This window comes from Atractosteus spatula, chromosome 8 (assembly GCF_055471065.1).
Source record: "Atractosteus spatula isolate fAtrSpa1 chromosome 8, fAtrSpa1.hap1, whole genome shotgun sequence".
Taxonomy (NCBI): domain Eukaryota; kingdom Metazoa; phylum Chordata; class Actinopteri; order Semionotiformes; family Lepisosteidae; genus Atractosteus; species Atractosteus spatula.
In genome coordinates, this window is record NC_142713.1 from 60,468,150 (window position 1) to 60,485,262 (window position 17,113).

General features: G+C 42.6%; 1 protein-coding gene across 1 annotated transcript in view; it reads left to right on the top strand.

Annotated features, from left to right (window-relative positions):
* anks1b (ankyrin repeat and sterile alpha motif domain containing 1B) overlaps positions 1 to 17,113 on the top strand; it is a 343,291-nt gene that overhangs the window by 256,059 nt on the left and 70,119 nt on the right. The gene's annotated exons all lie outside the window — the stretch shown is intronic.

Below are 17,113 nucleotides of genomic sequence, written 5' to 3' on the forward strand. Positions count from 1 at the left end.
ACCCGTCTTCATCCTTATTTGTCAGGTGTTTTCTATGTGCCCCATCAATGTGCAGAACATGTACACATCCATTACATGTTATAGAAAACGCATGCAACAGGTGCTCAGATGCATTTGAGAATGATCGTTCAAGTCATTTAGGATGATACCCAATTCCTACAGTAGGTTTCATTTGGGTTCCCCATTGCAAGTCTTTACATTCCCCACATTGTACAAACTGTACTGTAAGTCTAAGCCCTTTTGTGCTGAATTCAGAATGTGTCAAATGTTGCGATACCGCCAATGAATTAATTTTGTTACCAGGATTTAATAACTGGTCAGAGAAATTGGGGCAGCAATTCACCTTTAAAGAACCAACGCGGTGCATTGAGTATCCGCATACAAAAAACTCAACCGGTCATAGCGTGACAGACCCCCGCCCTAAGCAAAGTGTCTCAAGCCGTCTGAACACCAGAAAAACAAAGACTTACAGTAAGTACAGTGAAGGAATCTAACCACTGTCTAGAATCCAACCTCCAGCTAACCCCTTGAGTCCCTTTTTTGTACTAAACAAACCATTCATCACCCCTGGTGAGAATGTGTGCTCTAAACCCGCCGCCAATTATCGAAACATTTAACTACTGTGTCACCTGCTGTGTCTATTTATGCACAGTAGGTACCTCTAACGGGCTCTAGGGGCCGTGTGGCCGTTGAAACAGTCCCCACACGGACCCGGATGGCCATGCAGAGCACCAAGTCTTTAATCTTGAATTAGATGGAGGGAACACACTGGAGGCGCCACAGAGAAGAACAGGAGTGAGGGAGGTGATCTGACACGAATCTTCAAATCAATAAACAAAACAACATCCCGCAGAGCAGACATCATGTGGAAAAGTTTGCCTGTCTGCACCTGCGGCTGCCTTTATAAGCTGTCTGTCCTGTATTTCCATGTGTCCATCTGTTGACTGGTGTTTTGACAGCTTATCCTGGGAGATTTGCATCTGTTATGCATGTGTGTGTGTGATGGGGGTTCCAGGGTTATTCTGAGTTGACCGAATGAGCAGTCCTCCTTCATTACTGAGCGGCAGGCGTGATAGAAGAAGCTTGCCGGTGACTTTTGGTTGAAATCTTAAAATAGTGTTGAATGTCCAGGGTCAACTGAATTTATCTGGAAGCTCTCAAATGACTCCAATATAAAATAATGATTGACTCCCAGCATATTTTAGCAAAACTCATCGTCATGACAACAGTTCAAGGAGATATTTCCAGAAATTATATCATTCGGCCACACGTTCAAAGGTGACATTGAAATATTAAGAGAACTCTGGTCTTTGAGGACTAGAGGTACTAGGGATTCGGTTCAGAATGATCTCTGAATTACTCCATTTAACAAATCACCTACTGAATTGAGCACAATTGAATTCTTCCAAAAATGTAACCCCCTTAGAGGTTGGTGGTTTAGTACATAGCCCGCTGGACTGATTTGGAGACCCCTTTATTAGATAGTGTGTCTAGACCCAAACTGAGGTTTTCACAGCTTTAAAAAAAACTTTGCAGTGGCGTTAGAAGCTATTTTTTTTATTTTAATACCCAGACTGGGTTCTCTTGTTGTGTGGGAATCACTCATTTCACCGTAGGTCAGAACAATATCAGCTGCGTCACTTATTTAGAGTGATCCTTATCATGTCTTCAAGTAGAGTCTGGAGTTTCCTACAGTCTCCATATGAGAAGACCGCCAGCACAACCCCAGGATCTGCCTGATGGCCGTGTAATAAAATCAGGTGTTTTTTAAAATGCTGAACTTTTCCTCCAGGGCCGGAATTGAGATCACCGCTTTGGCTGGGTTTGCATAAGCTTCTACCTGCAAAATAGTGCTTCAGTTAGAAGACTCCTTCCTCTTGGTTGGCAGTGCAGTCTTCTAGACTGAAAATGCACCAGCTGAAAGAAAAGTGCATTTTCGTTTGTGGCTTTTTTTTGTTGTTGTTGTTTTTCAAGTTGCCTCATTGAAAAAGCACAAACTCTTGGAACATGTGCGTGTCCTTAGTTTTTAATGTGCCATCACAGAATGCCATGAACCTGAAAGGCAAGACACATCTCAGCTGAAAGGTTTTAAAGGAGGAGCTCAGGAAGAATACCGCTTTAGCGGAGTGTCAGTGGGGCTCTGTCTGACTCATCCGGATGCCTGTGGCAAACACAGGCTGTTAAAAAGTTTGCGAGGGTTAATTAAAAATGTATATCGCAAATACAGAGCCAACATCCCCCCTGCTTGTAAATCTGAGTCTATCAGAAGAAGAGGGAGGTTAGGGTCCAAGTTCAGACCTCAAATGAATAAATAATGAAGGCAGAGGGAGGGAGCCGGCCAGCAGGCAGGCAGGGTGAAGTAGTGGCTGTGCGCTCCGCAGAGGGGTTTGCTTGCTGAGGAGGCTGGTGTGGAGGTGGGGAGGCTGGGTGGGAGGACTATTCATCGGCACAGATCACATTAGTATCCCACAGTTGCTACTCCTCATGTGTGAAATAATGATTCTGACATTAAAAATCTTTTTGCATTTCGAATATGACTAATAAGGGAGAGATGCTTTCTCATCTAGTGCGGTGCAGCAGTCGGCACACCTGAAGGCTCCTGCAGTCCCATTAATTGTTATTTAGTGTTTCTGTGGGGGGTTGCCCTCTTTTCTCTCTCCTCCTTTAAGTTTTTTTTTTCTTCTTGCTAAAGCCTTGTCAGGTGTTGCTGAGTCATATTGGAGAGATGATCAGCTGAAAAAAATTTAAAAAAATGAGAAAGTAATGTTACAGAGGAGAGATTCTGTCTGTCTGCCCACCTGCCCATCCGTCTACCTGTGCATTTCTGTTCTGGGGAGCAGTCTCCAGAAGGGAGAGACCTGGGGATACAGTGTCTGCCTGATTCGCACAATATGATTCACTATTTACCTCTCCTGCTCTCTCTGTACAGGCATTCGCGCATTCACGTGCAGAAGCTGTGTATCAGTTGTGTTTGTTACCCAACAGCTTCCCACACAGTGTTTCTGTCTCCTTTATGCATCAATGCAGAGTGACGAGCACATCCAGTGGGGTGTTCTTCATCACATGAAAGGCTTCTTATTGAAACCCTGCAGGTTTATTTTAAGAACATTTGGCACTGCAAGCAATCAGCTTGCCCCTCCAATCAGAACCAGACCCCCTCATCTCTTTGAAGTGATTTGTTTGTCTAATACAGTTTCCGGGATGCCTTCCTAACATCAATAGTCATGTTTCACGTACTGTACTTCTTGTGGAGCACTTTGTCTCGTACACAAGGCTAATTCACAGAAGGTACTGGAGGATAAAGGATGCAGATGCACATACTGTAGCCTGTTCTTAGTAACAATAGATGCAATAATATCATGATAAACTTCATTTACGTACCGTAGAACCTTTGTTCTCAAAGCATCCCCAAGCATTTACATCCAATCAATTCAACTCAACATGCAAAATGATGTATGTACAGAAGGAATAATTAGCAGGAAACATATAACAGTAATCAGTAATTAACAGTAATTAAAAAAAAGCAATTCCATGAAGAAAAGGCTGTATTGTACGAATATGTTCTTCAACTGGGTTTTAAGGTTTCGGCTGAGGGTAAACCAAGGCCACACCCTCTCACTCAAGGAGAGGACCCGTGTGCCTTACGCGTACACCCTAGCTGATATCAACTCTGCCTTTCAGCTACATTGAGGTGATGAAAAGCAGAAAAATAAACATATAGGAATCTCTTAAAATCAGTATTATAATATCAAGCTAAAAGTTGTTCCAAACCTGATGCATACTGTATACAGTATATATATAAAGTACTGTACAGTGCCTGGCAAAAGTGTGCAGATTCTTCCTGTAGTGTCCCACGTTGTGAAATTACACAGTGACGCGTGCACATTTTCTCAACAAACCGGAAATATGACAATTGCACAAGTATCCAGCCCCATGATCTCAATACTTGGTGGAAACACTTTTAGCAACAATTCCAGCTGCCAACTCTGAACTCTGCCCACCTTTTCAATTTTTTCCCCATTCTTCTAGGCAAATTCCCCCAAACTCTCAGGTTGCTTAGGATCACCCATAGACAGCAGTTTTTTAAGTCTTCCCACGGATTGTCAATCCGGTTCAAGTCAGGACTTCGAGTGGGCCACTGTGGGACGGTGACTTTCTTTTTTTCCCATCAGTCTTGACACTCTTCCCAGTCCCTGCTGATGAGAAGCAGAACTGTGACATCATGCTGCCACCATGCTTGACAGGGGAATGTCGATGGAGTGATACATTTAGACCAAAAGGTTCTACTTCTCTCTTGTCAGAACATACTGTAACACCTTTTGCTACGTTTTGGCTTCGTTGCCAAACCTCATAGGTGCTGTGTTGCAAACCTCATGCAGGATTTGAGATGGTTTAGTTTTCAGTTCCATACTGTTATTTGTGGAGTGACGGGGATATTATTGACTCCTGGTTATTTTCTCCCATCTTAGACACTGAGGTCAGTAATCTTTCAGAGTCACTGCTGGCCTCACAGTGGTGTGTCGAGCCCGTTTCCTCCTGGCCTGGCTGCTCAGTTTGAAGGGACAGCCTGATCTAGGCAGTCTGGGTGCCTTCAACTTCTTAAAGTCTTTAACTTCACCATACTAAAAGAGATACTCTGGGTGTTTTAAGTGCTTTATGCAGTATTTCTCTCCTGATCTGTGCCTTTATCCCTGTGTTGTTTGAAAGCTCCTTGGCCTTCATGGTTGAATCTTTGCTCGAAATTCACTTCCTGACAGAGGTAACTCACAGAGAGAGGAATATTTACTCTGAAATCATCTGAACCGCTGTTATTGAACACATACAAGGGCCTCTAATTGTGTGACTCATTAAGGTCATTTTCTGCACCTACATTAATTTAGGTTTGCCACAGCAAATAGTTTGAATATATCGGCAATCATGGCTTTTCCATTTATCTTTCATATTAATTATATATCTATCTTTTCATACTTACACAATCAGTTATTTTCAGTTTGATATTTATTAATTTAAGAGGATCTGTAGAATTGTGCTTTCACTTTGAAATTATAGACTGCTTTGTGTCAATCAATGGGAAAACTAATTGATTCCTAATCACATACATGATGATTCCACATTGTATCAAAATAAGATGTGAAGAGGTCCAAGGGGATGAATACTTTTAACAACCACTGTACCAAACAATTAGACAGGTTACAGGCTTCACCTCTTCCATTGACAACAACTCCACCATATTGTAGTGCAGATTTCATTCCATTATTTTTAGCTGCCATTCCCTAGCTGTAAAATTTTGAGCCTGTCTGAACTGACAAATTAGCCAGGTATGCTGCTACCGTCAGTCACGCACCAGGGGCACATGCATCTCCAACCATACATCTACTGCTAGTGAGGGCACTTACATAAGCATTTATTAACAGTTGTAGCTCAGTCACCAGGATTCATGACATATACTGTATTGTGTGCTGGAGGAGAGGGGTCACTCCTATGGAATATACCATTCTTATATATTATATATTATATTAATTGTAATAGTGCAGGAAAGACTGATAAATTAATAGGCAGATGTTTCCGCTGAGCGATTTCTTCGAAGCTTTTCTGGATCCCAAAGTATAGCGAAAGTGCTATGTGTGCCGCTCAAAACAATGGAAAGCAAACCTCCTTGGGGTAAAAAAAAGAATGGCTCACAACAGCCCCGTTTTGTACGCATGTGTATTGATTAGCTCTTGCTGTCTCACAACACAAAGATAGCATGCTCTTAAAGGCAGCCATAACCCTGGAGGGCACTCCTTGTTAGAGAGGCACTTCATCTCCCGGTCTTTTTGAACTACTTCTTTTTAAACTATTTTTTGAAGTTCAAAAGTGTCCTGATGGAGATGTGCTATATCCTAACCTGTACTTCAAATGGGATCTTATCTGCAGGCTCCCTGAACACAGATACCACACACAGGATTTTTCTTGCTTGGTTGTTATTTTGATTAAATATTCCAAAACTGAGGAATTGGTCTGCAGAAGCTGAAATATAAAGAAATCTTCTGTTCAGTTATAACCTAAATATAAACCACAGAGAGCAGGAGGATGAAACTAGTCAAAGCTTAGTTGTACTGCCGCTGTGCAGTAATGTTCACTTCAGACGTTTGGACAGATCCTTATAAGTGCAGTATAGAGGTGAAATGTACGAGAGGTTGTGTGACATAAGTCTCCAAGCAGAGAGAACAACTGGCTTACTGTAAAGAGGAGGGTGACCGTGCCCCCCTCTCTTTCAGGAGGAGTCAGCTGAGGACACACCCCCACAACCCATAGTGTAAAGGCCAGTTGTAGGTAGTTGTGTTAGTTACTGTAAATGCTTCTCTTGCATGCATGATTCTTCTATCTTTATTTTTGATAAACTGAAATATTTCAATTTCTCATCGAAATATCCCTACAGTAGTCTTTAAATTCTTGACGCAACGTCTTAAGAATATGTAAGCATTTTTTATACTGTATGTACGTTTTTGCTCGAAGAAACATGTAACATGCTTGTTGACAGTAACAGGGGCCTTTTAAAAATGACGATATTTTACTAAATTATCACGGTGATTGTAAATTTTCTTTACTTAGTACAGAAGCTGAGTAATGTCTTCTGGCAGACTCGAATGGTGAACTGCTGAGGCAGAAAAATCCTGATTGGCATGCGTTTATCAAGAAATAAGCTGATAAATATTTATGTAGTGCTTGATGAGAGAGGATTTTTTCTTTGGTTTTGTTTTGCTTTTTTAAACTTTAATCTGGGAAGTGACTGGCAGATCTGATATTGTTCTGTGTTTTTAATATCAAGTCAGCCGCATCACAGGATGGAACGACCTGGAATTTTTCAATTTTTCTAGTGGCTTCCAGATGAAGCAGACATATTAAATAGATATCTGGAAGGGAAAGTCATTAAAAGAGCATTTCGTTTTTTTCTTATCTTTATGCTTCCTTAATTTGCTCAATTGTCTTTGAAAATCAACTTTGTTTAATAACCATAATAGTCATAATATGGTTATTATGACTGAAATCCTTAAAAAGCACCTTTTATTTGCAATGTTTCACTCTAATGGGAATAAACAACAACTAGTCCCAGGTGGGTTTGTTTTTCCCCTTTCACTCTACATTAAGGAGAACATCTCATCCTACACCTGCGCGTTGCTCGGGACAGACGACACGTCTCGGACCTTCTGTCCACGCAGGCGGGGTCTCATTTCTGGGCACTGATTTGGAAACACGGAAAAAACAACAGATCGTGTGAAATCAATCCGCGTTCGTTTTCTTATGAAGTGATCAGTGAAGGAACAGGGGACTCCTGCGAGGATGCTGGAGAAGGAAACACTCTCGATGGCCCTGGCAGTCGGGGGGTCCGCCGTCTGACACCTTCCAGTTACAGTGCCCACCGGAGCGCCCCTGGACATGGCAAAAAAAAACTGCGGGTACCGCATCACAGCGGGGAATTCTGCAGCGTTTTCTTCTCCTTGGCAAAAAACGGCAGCCTCTCATTTAGCACATCCTCTCTCCTGCCTGTTTTTGTTTTCCCGAGCGCTGCTTCAAGAGGGATTTGAGCTCGGGGAGTGCAGCAGGGACACGCACTGAGCGAAGTAGCGTAGGACTATCAAAGGACCCCCCCTCGCTCTGTCCTCCCTTCCGGCGTGGCAGGGGGCGGATTCAGCCCACAGCCGGATCGGAGGAGCATTCATTCTGTGAGGGACGTCCAGGAGGCGGTGTGCTGTGTGTCCCAGGTTGTTCTCTGATCGCAGGGCAACGTGCCGCCTGTTTCTGCCAAGGCTGCTGGAGTGGGCTGTGGTTCATGGGGAGGGAAGGTGGCTGCAGCGAGTGATGTGGAATGATATTCTGAACACTCACCTCAGTCCGAAGTAAGATGGATAGAGTAGCGCCAGTGATGGTTATTAAAGGTCTGATTTGTATTGAGAATGAACATCGTACGGAATAGTTTTACTGTGATATGGCAGGTATAAATGCCACAAAACCGCTGTCACCTGAATGTTAAAATAATAAGTTACCCATCATCAGAAGAGGGACTTGAGGGTCATCCATTAAATGATTTGCCTCTTTAGATCAATGATGAAGTTTCACACTTATGCAGTTCTTTTTCACTTAAAAGGAATGTCACAGAGGAACGTGTGACTGATTTAAAGCCTAATGGGTCTTCAAATGATTCACTATCCTATTCAGTCTTACTTGTTACCCTGCCAGATGAGGTAATCGTTTAAAAAATGCACTAGGATTTAATCCATCCCATAAGTTGAATACGCATGCTGCTGTTAAAGACCTTGTCGGAAGAATTATGTCCCTCCTGGGAGATGTAAATAAAGCTTTTACCTTTATTGCACGGTCTCTTTGGAGAACAAAAGCTGTGTCTTTTGATCATTGAATAGGCAGAAGCCGACATGTGTATGTTAGTTTTGTGCCTTGGTGCATGTGCTCGCTCTTTGAAATGGATGTTGAATTTTTACCACCTCTAACATTCTGCTAACCTTTTAATTGCTTCTCCACATTGTCCGGAAGATGTAAATGCTGTGTCACTGTTCTGCTCACTATTCTGTTCCATTCACTTTCTTTTGTCTGAAACCTTTGGGTTTCATTTGCTTCTGTAGTGTTTACAAGTCTTCCTGATTTAGTGTCATCCGCAAGCTTGATTAGTTTACTAACTGTACCAGAATCTAGATCAATCCACTAATTGCTTCACCCCAACTTCAGCTTTTACCCTTTATCTGCATTGAAGAATTGCATCAACTTCAATGTCTACTGCTTGTAATTTGAGAGTTCATCTTTTAAGGTTAGCTGTATCAAAAGCTTTATAGTTTTCGTCACGCAGCCTGTGAAGTACGCCTGTTGAACCACTGCTGTAGAAACAGGCTCTTGATTTAAACAAATACATTAATCTGAAGAACCCAGCTCTGATTGAGCTCTGATTTATCAACATCATCGGAGTTGGTGCAGTAGTTCAAGTGCGCACCACAATTATCGGCAGTGAAGGTAGAATTATGGTCCTGTATGTGGGCCCAGAAACCTTACAGAGCAAGTCTTCCCTCACCCTCTTCTCTAACAAGTTCTTTCTCACGCCAGAGCTGCGTCAATCCTTGATGATTTTTTTTTAAAGCCATCATTTCAGTCCACAAACATTATGATGTCCTGAAGCTTTTGCCGAGCCATCCGGAGACACGAGCAGGGTCTCCATGGCAACAAGCACACCTGTTGCTGCAGCAGCTGGGAGGAAGGATGTCTTGTAGGAGTCAGTGACACATCTGAGGAAAGTTGGTGCAGAGGCAGCCATGGCATCGCAAGGCATTCAGCATTGACCCTGGCAGGGAGACTGAGGACTGAGGACATTCGCCCACAGTTGGATTTTCTCCTCCTGTGTATCAGTGCAGTGTCTGGGGCTAACGATGCAAAACAGAACAGCTTCATCAGGTTTTCCTTCTTCTGAATGGCGGTCAGCCCAGGCAGAACACGCCTGCGACAGACTGTGTGTGGTCGAGAGAACAGTTCAAAATGCTACCTGAAGGAATATATATATACACATACTTGTTTTTAAAAAAAGGTTTAATGTTGTACTTTGAGCAGTAATAGAAATCACTCCTGTTCGCATTAAAGTAATATTTTCCTCATTGCAGTAATTTATACCAGTAATGACGTAAAATTGCCCCGTTTGTTTTACTTGTACTGTAGAGAGATCAAAATTGGTCTGATATAGCAAAATCACAGATGCTTCTCATGTTAATTTTTTTCCTGGCTGTCTGTAGTCCTGCTGTAACAGGTGCTACTCGCTACACCTTCCAGGTAATTGAAGTTCAAATTTTAAAATTGTAAAAAATCTTCATTGTGTGTCCTGGCTGTATATCTGTCCTGGATAATAATCTTGAATCAGCCAGCTTGCGTTGAGGTGTTTCTGACTGGAAGACCTGCTGCCCCCTGCTGACGAGGAAATTGGGGTGACACAGGGTGCTGTGGCGGAGCTGAGCTGTCCCAGTCATTTAGGGCTTGTTAGAAGTGTCATTGTTTTTGCATGACCTCAGGAACTAGAGAGAGAGTCTTTTACATCCAGTGAGTGAGTTCATGTGGCGAATTTAGGCCCAGGCTTGACACGGTGAGCAGGGTGCAATCATCAATTAATACGATTCCTTTCTTGTTTTGGAGAAGTTATGTAATTCGGGCTGTCAGAAGGCTCCTTGTCATTGAAATTAATTGCAACCGTGTGTGCACAGCATACACCCACTGTATTATGTTTTAAATCAAGTCCTTCACAGAAAATAGAATGCAGCATGCTTGCCGTTTGAAATGTGAAGAAGAATCAAAACTAGGACAGCGCGTCACCTACGGTGTCCTTTGCAGTTCCCCTTCTGTAAAGAAGGACGTGTTTCATTTCTCCTGACCTGGGGTGGTTCCCGCTGTGCAGGGAATGCAGTGAGTGCGCAGGACTAATGGTGATATCTGAAAACAAATCTCCACTGACCAGAGCATTTTCACAATCGTTTACCAGGCGCCCGCAGGCGCCCCAGCGAGAGACACTGGGCACTTTCTTTATCTTAACGCAGACAGTTTGAAGGGCACTTTGAATAATGATGTTAGTTTGGGATCTGTGTTTAACCTCTCCACACCTGTTTAGGTATTTAATATTATCTCCGCCATCAGTGGCTGTGATGGATTTCCTGTGAGATACTGAATGAAATCCTAAAATGAGCTGCATTTCACAAGAATGCCTGTCTTCTCTTTTCACTTAGTTAATAAAATATGGCCTGCCTTGAAACAAAACCGCAGTGATAATAATATTTTCTTTCTTTCTTAGATCATTGAGCATTTACAGTACAATGACAACCTGGAGAATTCCCATTTTTACAGCAGTAGATTATACCGGAGTGATCCCAGTGAAGTCTCCTGTTCAGGATCTCAACAGCAGTGTCCCACTGGGGATTTCTAAACCTTCCTGATATGAGTCACGAGGCACCATCCTGGTACAGACGTTTAACAGCAATCAGCTGAAATTTGAAATTGATGAAACCATTCATTTAAAGAAACTAAAAATAGTGTAGTGTATGTGGGTGAATAGTTAGGTAAAATAATACATTTCAGGAGGAGCTCAAACCATTGAGCAGTGTCTTAAGTCCAGTTGCTCATATCTTGTCTAATGTCGCTGTTGATTTAACTTTTGTGTTTTTTTGTTGTATTATATTTGTATTTTGCTATTTACATTGTAACATCAAGTCAGGTCCCAAATTATGTAGTCTTTTCTCCTCGGAGTGTTGCTGGTGAGGCAACACTTCTTTGTCTGCAGGAGAGCTTGACTTTAATGTTTTGATTGTTATTCCCACTAACTCAGATGCTGTAGGTTTCGATTTTGAGTGATCTAATTCCAGCTTCCAAAGGGGCTTCGCTGCAGCAGAAACTTAAGGAGTATGTACTGTACTGTAGCTATTTGCAGCCTTGCTGATGGGTTACATAAATGCATTTTCTTCCAAATGAATGTCACATTTGCGATCGAATGTGCTTTGGTTCTGATGGGCTCTTGCTTTTAGTCTTGCCTAGTCAGTTTCTTAGCAGAATTTTATATTTCTAAAGTCATCTACATACTGGAGCATCCCAAAGCACTGCTAACAGCTGCAATCCAAACATACATGAGATATAAAAGATGACGTGCAGGAATAAAAACGTTTACTGCTTTGACTTTTAAGAATTCTGTGTTTCAGTGTAGTTCAGATATAATTCCACAGACAGGGAGCATAACATTTGAATGCTCCAGAGGTTTTCTGGCAGAGATCCAGAGAATAAGTGACTGCAGATCTCCGAGAGCATAACAGGACATGAAGCCCAGAGCTCCTGGACATATAAAGGATCTCGATCATGAAGAGATTTGTAGTTAACTTACATATTAAAATCAATAATTCAACAGTAACCAGCGTAATGACTTTAGAAGCGGAGTGATATGTGGCTAACATTTAAAGTGGGAAACTACTGCCTACATCACAAGTCCAGCACAAGTTTGAATGGCATATTTCGAAGATTGTGAATGCCATTTTAACAAGTAATATTCAGCAAAACTAAAAAGAAGGCTTAGAGTCCAATGTAACAGCAAAATGTTTTGTTCTAGTACAGGAGATTAGTAGTACTGCAGAGTTTCCATTGGGCATTACACCAGTGGAGTCACGATTTCACAGTTTCATTTTGGAGCCAGTTAGCAAAGTTTCTGTTTTGTCATAATCTTTAGCCATTTACATCTGGACATCAGTTAGGCATTGACTGAGAGTGTGAATGCACAACATTGCCTATTCACTCTCAGCAACTTGGAATCATGCGTGGAGCTCTGGGGAACACCAGATAACACAGTTCCCAGCTCAAAGGCCCAGTCACGCATTGAGACAGGTTTGCACCAACTGGAAAGATAAGAAACAAATCCAAATCTTTGCTACAAAGGCCAACTAAAGACTAAGGACAATTTAGCAAAGCCATATGACCAATAATGTGAAATGCAGCTGAAATATGTAACAATGGTATATTTTTTTCTAGTAACTGCTAGAAGAACATGAGAAACGTCAATCACAAAAGCCCATCTACAGTAGCTTGATTGGGTGCTATCAGCTAACGAATCCAAGGATCTCTTCTGTTTCTTGAAAGAAGCTTGGGTTCTTTTATGGACCTTACAGCTGGGTAAAAGGAGTTTCCAACAAAGTTCGGGAGGGAGTTTTGCATCCCACCTCCACCCCAGCTCCACCCCTGCAGCGACCCCTTGGTCACCCTGCGGGGGGGTCCTGGCCTCCTCGTCCTCTGGCCAGGAGGTCGGCCCTCCGCCAAGTGGGTTAAGCCAATACCCATAATCCAAAACAGTTCATCACGCTTTGATCTTAGGTGTTGTCATTCCTAGTGAATGTGTTTCAGACTCCCACAACTTCTCACTGTTAAATGTGCTTTTTCTTAGTTCCTTTTACTAGATTCCAATACTGATACATAACATCCCTTAACTTAAATTCTCTGCTTCTGACCTTGTATCCTGTTTGCCTTTTTTAATTGCTTCCCCACATTGTCTAGAGAAATGCTTTCCAGTCCTGGAGAACTCCTGTTTATGTTTATGTTCGAAGTGGGCTCTTACTCAGTAAAGCTTATTGAACTTGATTTTTAACCGTTTTCTGTAGTCAGGTCTCACAAATAATCCCCTCTATGTGTGTCATTTCCAGGAAGTATAGCGAGCAGAATTCAGCCTGGTATTAAATTGTTGTTCCCCTGTAGCATTCCTGTGGTTTATCATCGAATGCTCTGCAGACACAGGTGGGAATGACACTATCAAACACTCTCATAATGAGACTTCTTAGTGCTGTATGAGCCCATAGGATCAATTCAACCCACAATCCACCCGTGTAAGAGGAGAGCTGAAGTCCAGGTTCAGACACAGGAGTCATGATCACCTGTAACATTTAAGAAGTGAAAACAGTAACAGTTCAGTTTAAGAGCTTTTTGATAAGGTACAGCTGGAATAAAATATAATCTTGGATTTGTTGCATTGAAACTGAAATATTCTGATTTGTTTAATGTTTATTTGATTATATGTATTTTTATTTAAGAATAGTATTTAAGAATTTGTTACACTAAATAGTGATATGAGCAACCACTTCAGAAGGTAGTTCTAAGATTTTTTTTCATTTGAAATTGTTCTAAAACCAAGTTGTTTAAAAAGTAGCCCATTAACATTAGTTCAAATTAGTTCAATTAGCTTCTAGCAGCCAAAGAGTCTTGATGGGCCTAAATGGCCTCTTCTCATTTGTACCTTTTTTATATGCTTCTCTTCTCTGTTTTCAAGTGCTGCAAGGGCTGAGCATTTTTCAGTGAGACTCTTGTAGCTTACAGGTCTGTGTTCTTATGCATATACTGTAGATGGTCGCCCTGAAAAGTTAAGTAGTTGATAGCTTTGCCAGTTCAGAAAAGCTGCAGAAGGAGAATAAACACTGCCTTTCTTTCCAAATCTATTTACCTCTTCTTTAAACTCTTGTAATTTGATCTTTATATCTTGTAAGCCTGCTCACGGTAACTGTTGCTTGCCTTTAATACTTCATGACAATATGAGCCCACAGTGGGTGAAAGGGTCTAAGTATCTGTGCAGTAGCTGCTGTTCCTTCCTCAGTGAAGCTGGCAGCTGATGTTCTGTCTGCTCATTTCTTTCTCGGTAATTCTGTTTGGATAGCATATCTAACCATTACATGTCCAAAACAGCATTTTATTCTAAGCGGAACTTTAACATAATCTTTTGCCTTTACTAAAATGAACAAAACAAAAAAGTAGAATGATACTGTCGTGATTCATCAAATTAATTCAAGCCAAATTAGTGAGGTGACGTTGGAATTAAAGGATGGCCTGAAGAGATGTGCTGTGGAACCAGGGAGACGTAGAGGCAGAAGAAACAACAGCAGATCAGGTTCTTGATTATGAGCATTTTGCTGTAGATCGTACAGCAAACAGTAAATTACTGTTTGCAGAGAGCTTTGCTTCAGTGATTAATAAAAAACTATTTTCGAATACATGGTCTTTGATATTTGTTCGTATTCTTCAGTTTGTACTAGTAATGCGCTGGACACTTCATGTTTCCTGTCCATGGCTAGAATATTCCCTTGTATACCTTCCTCCATCAGGTAAAGATGGGATCCCTCTGAAATAACAGCAGTAAGGAGCCTCAGCACTCCGGTTTTTCCAGAACAGGGATAGGGGATAGCTCTTCGTGTCGGCTCGACCTGAGAAGGCAGTGAAGTAGAGGACTTGATCTTGAAATTCTTTTTGTACTTCAGCCACTTAGTCCTGTTAACATTTAAGCTGGATCCTGACCCCAGACCCCTGAGGATTGCCTTCCCCAAGCTCTTCCTGTACTTCCTGAAGGCTGTACAGTATCCCAGAATTCTGTGGGCCTTTCTCCCAGTCATTGGCGGTTCTGCCTGTTCAGTTGGTCCTTGCCTGAGAGCAGACCGGAGCTGCTGATAGGCTTTCAGATGACTTTTCCATTCTCCCCTCTGACTAACAGTGCAGTGTAAGTATACACTAGGGCTCAATCATCTTACTTTGTATGTCCTTAATTGTATCAGGGAATTAGTTACCAGTCACACAACAAAGAAATCCCACTAGGGAATGTCTCCCAAGGTTAACCAGCGAGGTCCCAGTGGATTATTAGAGTACATCCCTTAATGAATTATAGATCATGCTGTGCCAGGAGATGTTAGATTGTACTAATCTTAACTGCTGCTTTAAATTAATGGTAGTATACTAGTAAACCAGTGCAAGAATCAGATACAGCCCTGTGGGATACACTGTCTAAAAATCACCTCAGAGCTCTTTTTCTCAACAATACATAAATTGGCACCTGCCAGTTATTTAGAAGTGTCACCTTCTCAGTATGAAGAATTCCTTTCAAAGGGATACAGCATGAAGCAATGAAGCAAACTCCCAGGTGCATTTCAGGTGAAAATACTCCAGACAGACTAGTAGACAGACTCTGACAGAACCTTTGATTAGTGCACAACCCAGCAGCTATATCACCCTGCAGCTCACAACTAGCAGCCCACTGGAGCCCAGCAGGTGTGAGCCTGGTCAGTACCTGGATGGGAGATCTTCTAGGAAAAACTATGGCTGCTGTTGGAAGAGGTGTTATTGGGGCCAGTAGGGGGTGCTCACCCTGCGGTCTGTGTAAGCCCTAGTAGCTCAGTACAGTGACAGAGACACTCTTCTGTAAAAAGGTGCCGTCCTTCAGATGAGACGTAAAACCGAGTTCCTGACTCTCTGTGGTCATTAAAAATCCCACCAGCCCCACCCTCTTCCAATGATGTCAGTGCTTCATAGAACATATTTAAAGTTTTTGAAAATATTTTTAATCAGAACTTCAGGGCTCAAACTGGCAGGCACAGGGCACAAGGTGGGATCTAGCCTGGATAGGTGCCAGGTCTTCACAGGATAAATGCACTCTCATTCACCCAAACATCTCTATTCACTCACACACCCTCACTCACTCACACCCTGATTCACACTCACACCCTGATTCACTCACACACCCTCACTCACTCACAAACCGATTCACTCACACACCATCACACACCCTCACTCACTCACACACTCTCATTCGCTCACACACACTCATTCGCTCACACACCCTCATTCGCTCACAGTGAATGAGGGCGTGGGAGTGAATAGAGATGTTTGGGTGAATGAGAGTGCATTTATCCTGTGAAGACCTGGCACCTATCCAGGCTAGATCCCACCTTGCGCCCTGTGCCTGCCAGTTTGAGCCCTGAAGTTTCGATTAAAAATATTTTCAAAAACTGTAAATATGTTTTGTGAAGCGCTGACATCATTGGAAGAGGGTGGGGCTGGTGGTGCTTCTGCGTGGCTCTGCAGGTGTGTCTATACTGTACCCGGACAGGGTCTCTCTGTGGAGCAGGTTGCTGTTTTTTTGTGATGGGAAGTAGTCCTCTGCTTCACACAAGACAACACGGCTTTTCCTAATTATCTTCAGTTGTCTTGTGCCGGTTGATCTCCTCAGTCTGGCTTGGTGTTTGACTAAGAGGCCCTGGCGTTGAGAAAGGCAGGGTTCAGTGATAACAGTAAATGAGTGCTGGGCGGAGGGGATTGCTGGGACTGGGAGGTATTGTAGACAATTGTGTCACGGCATCGCAGGCCCTTGAACTGGAGTGCACAGATGATGACAGCATAAGGAACACAGCCAGTGAGACTGAAAGGCACGATAGTACAGGAGCGCTGACAAAGAAGACCCTGACTGAGTCAGCCTTGTGTGTTGCTCTGTCGGCATGGGACAAGATGCTTTCACTGCTGGGGTTTTTCCATCTTGCATTTTTATTCACTGGGTGAGTCAGCTTCATCCATCCATTTTCTAGACACTTTATCCAGTACAGGCTGGCGGGACTCGTGTCTGTCTTTGTGACAGGGCAGCCGAGCACAAACAGACACAGATGTACTCACACCAGGGCCCATTTGCCCAAAAGCCAACTCCAAAGCAGGTTGAAGAGACTGGATTTCAGTAACCTGCAGTAAAAGCATGTCTTTGGACTGTTTGAGGAAACCTATGCAAATGCAGGGTGAACATGCAAACTCCACACAGACAGGA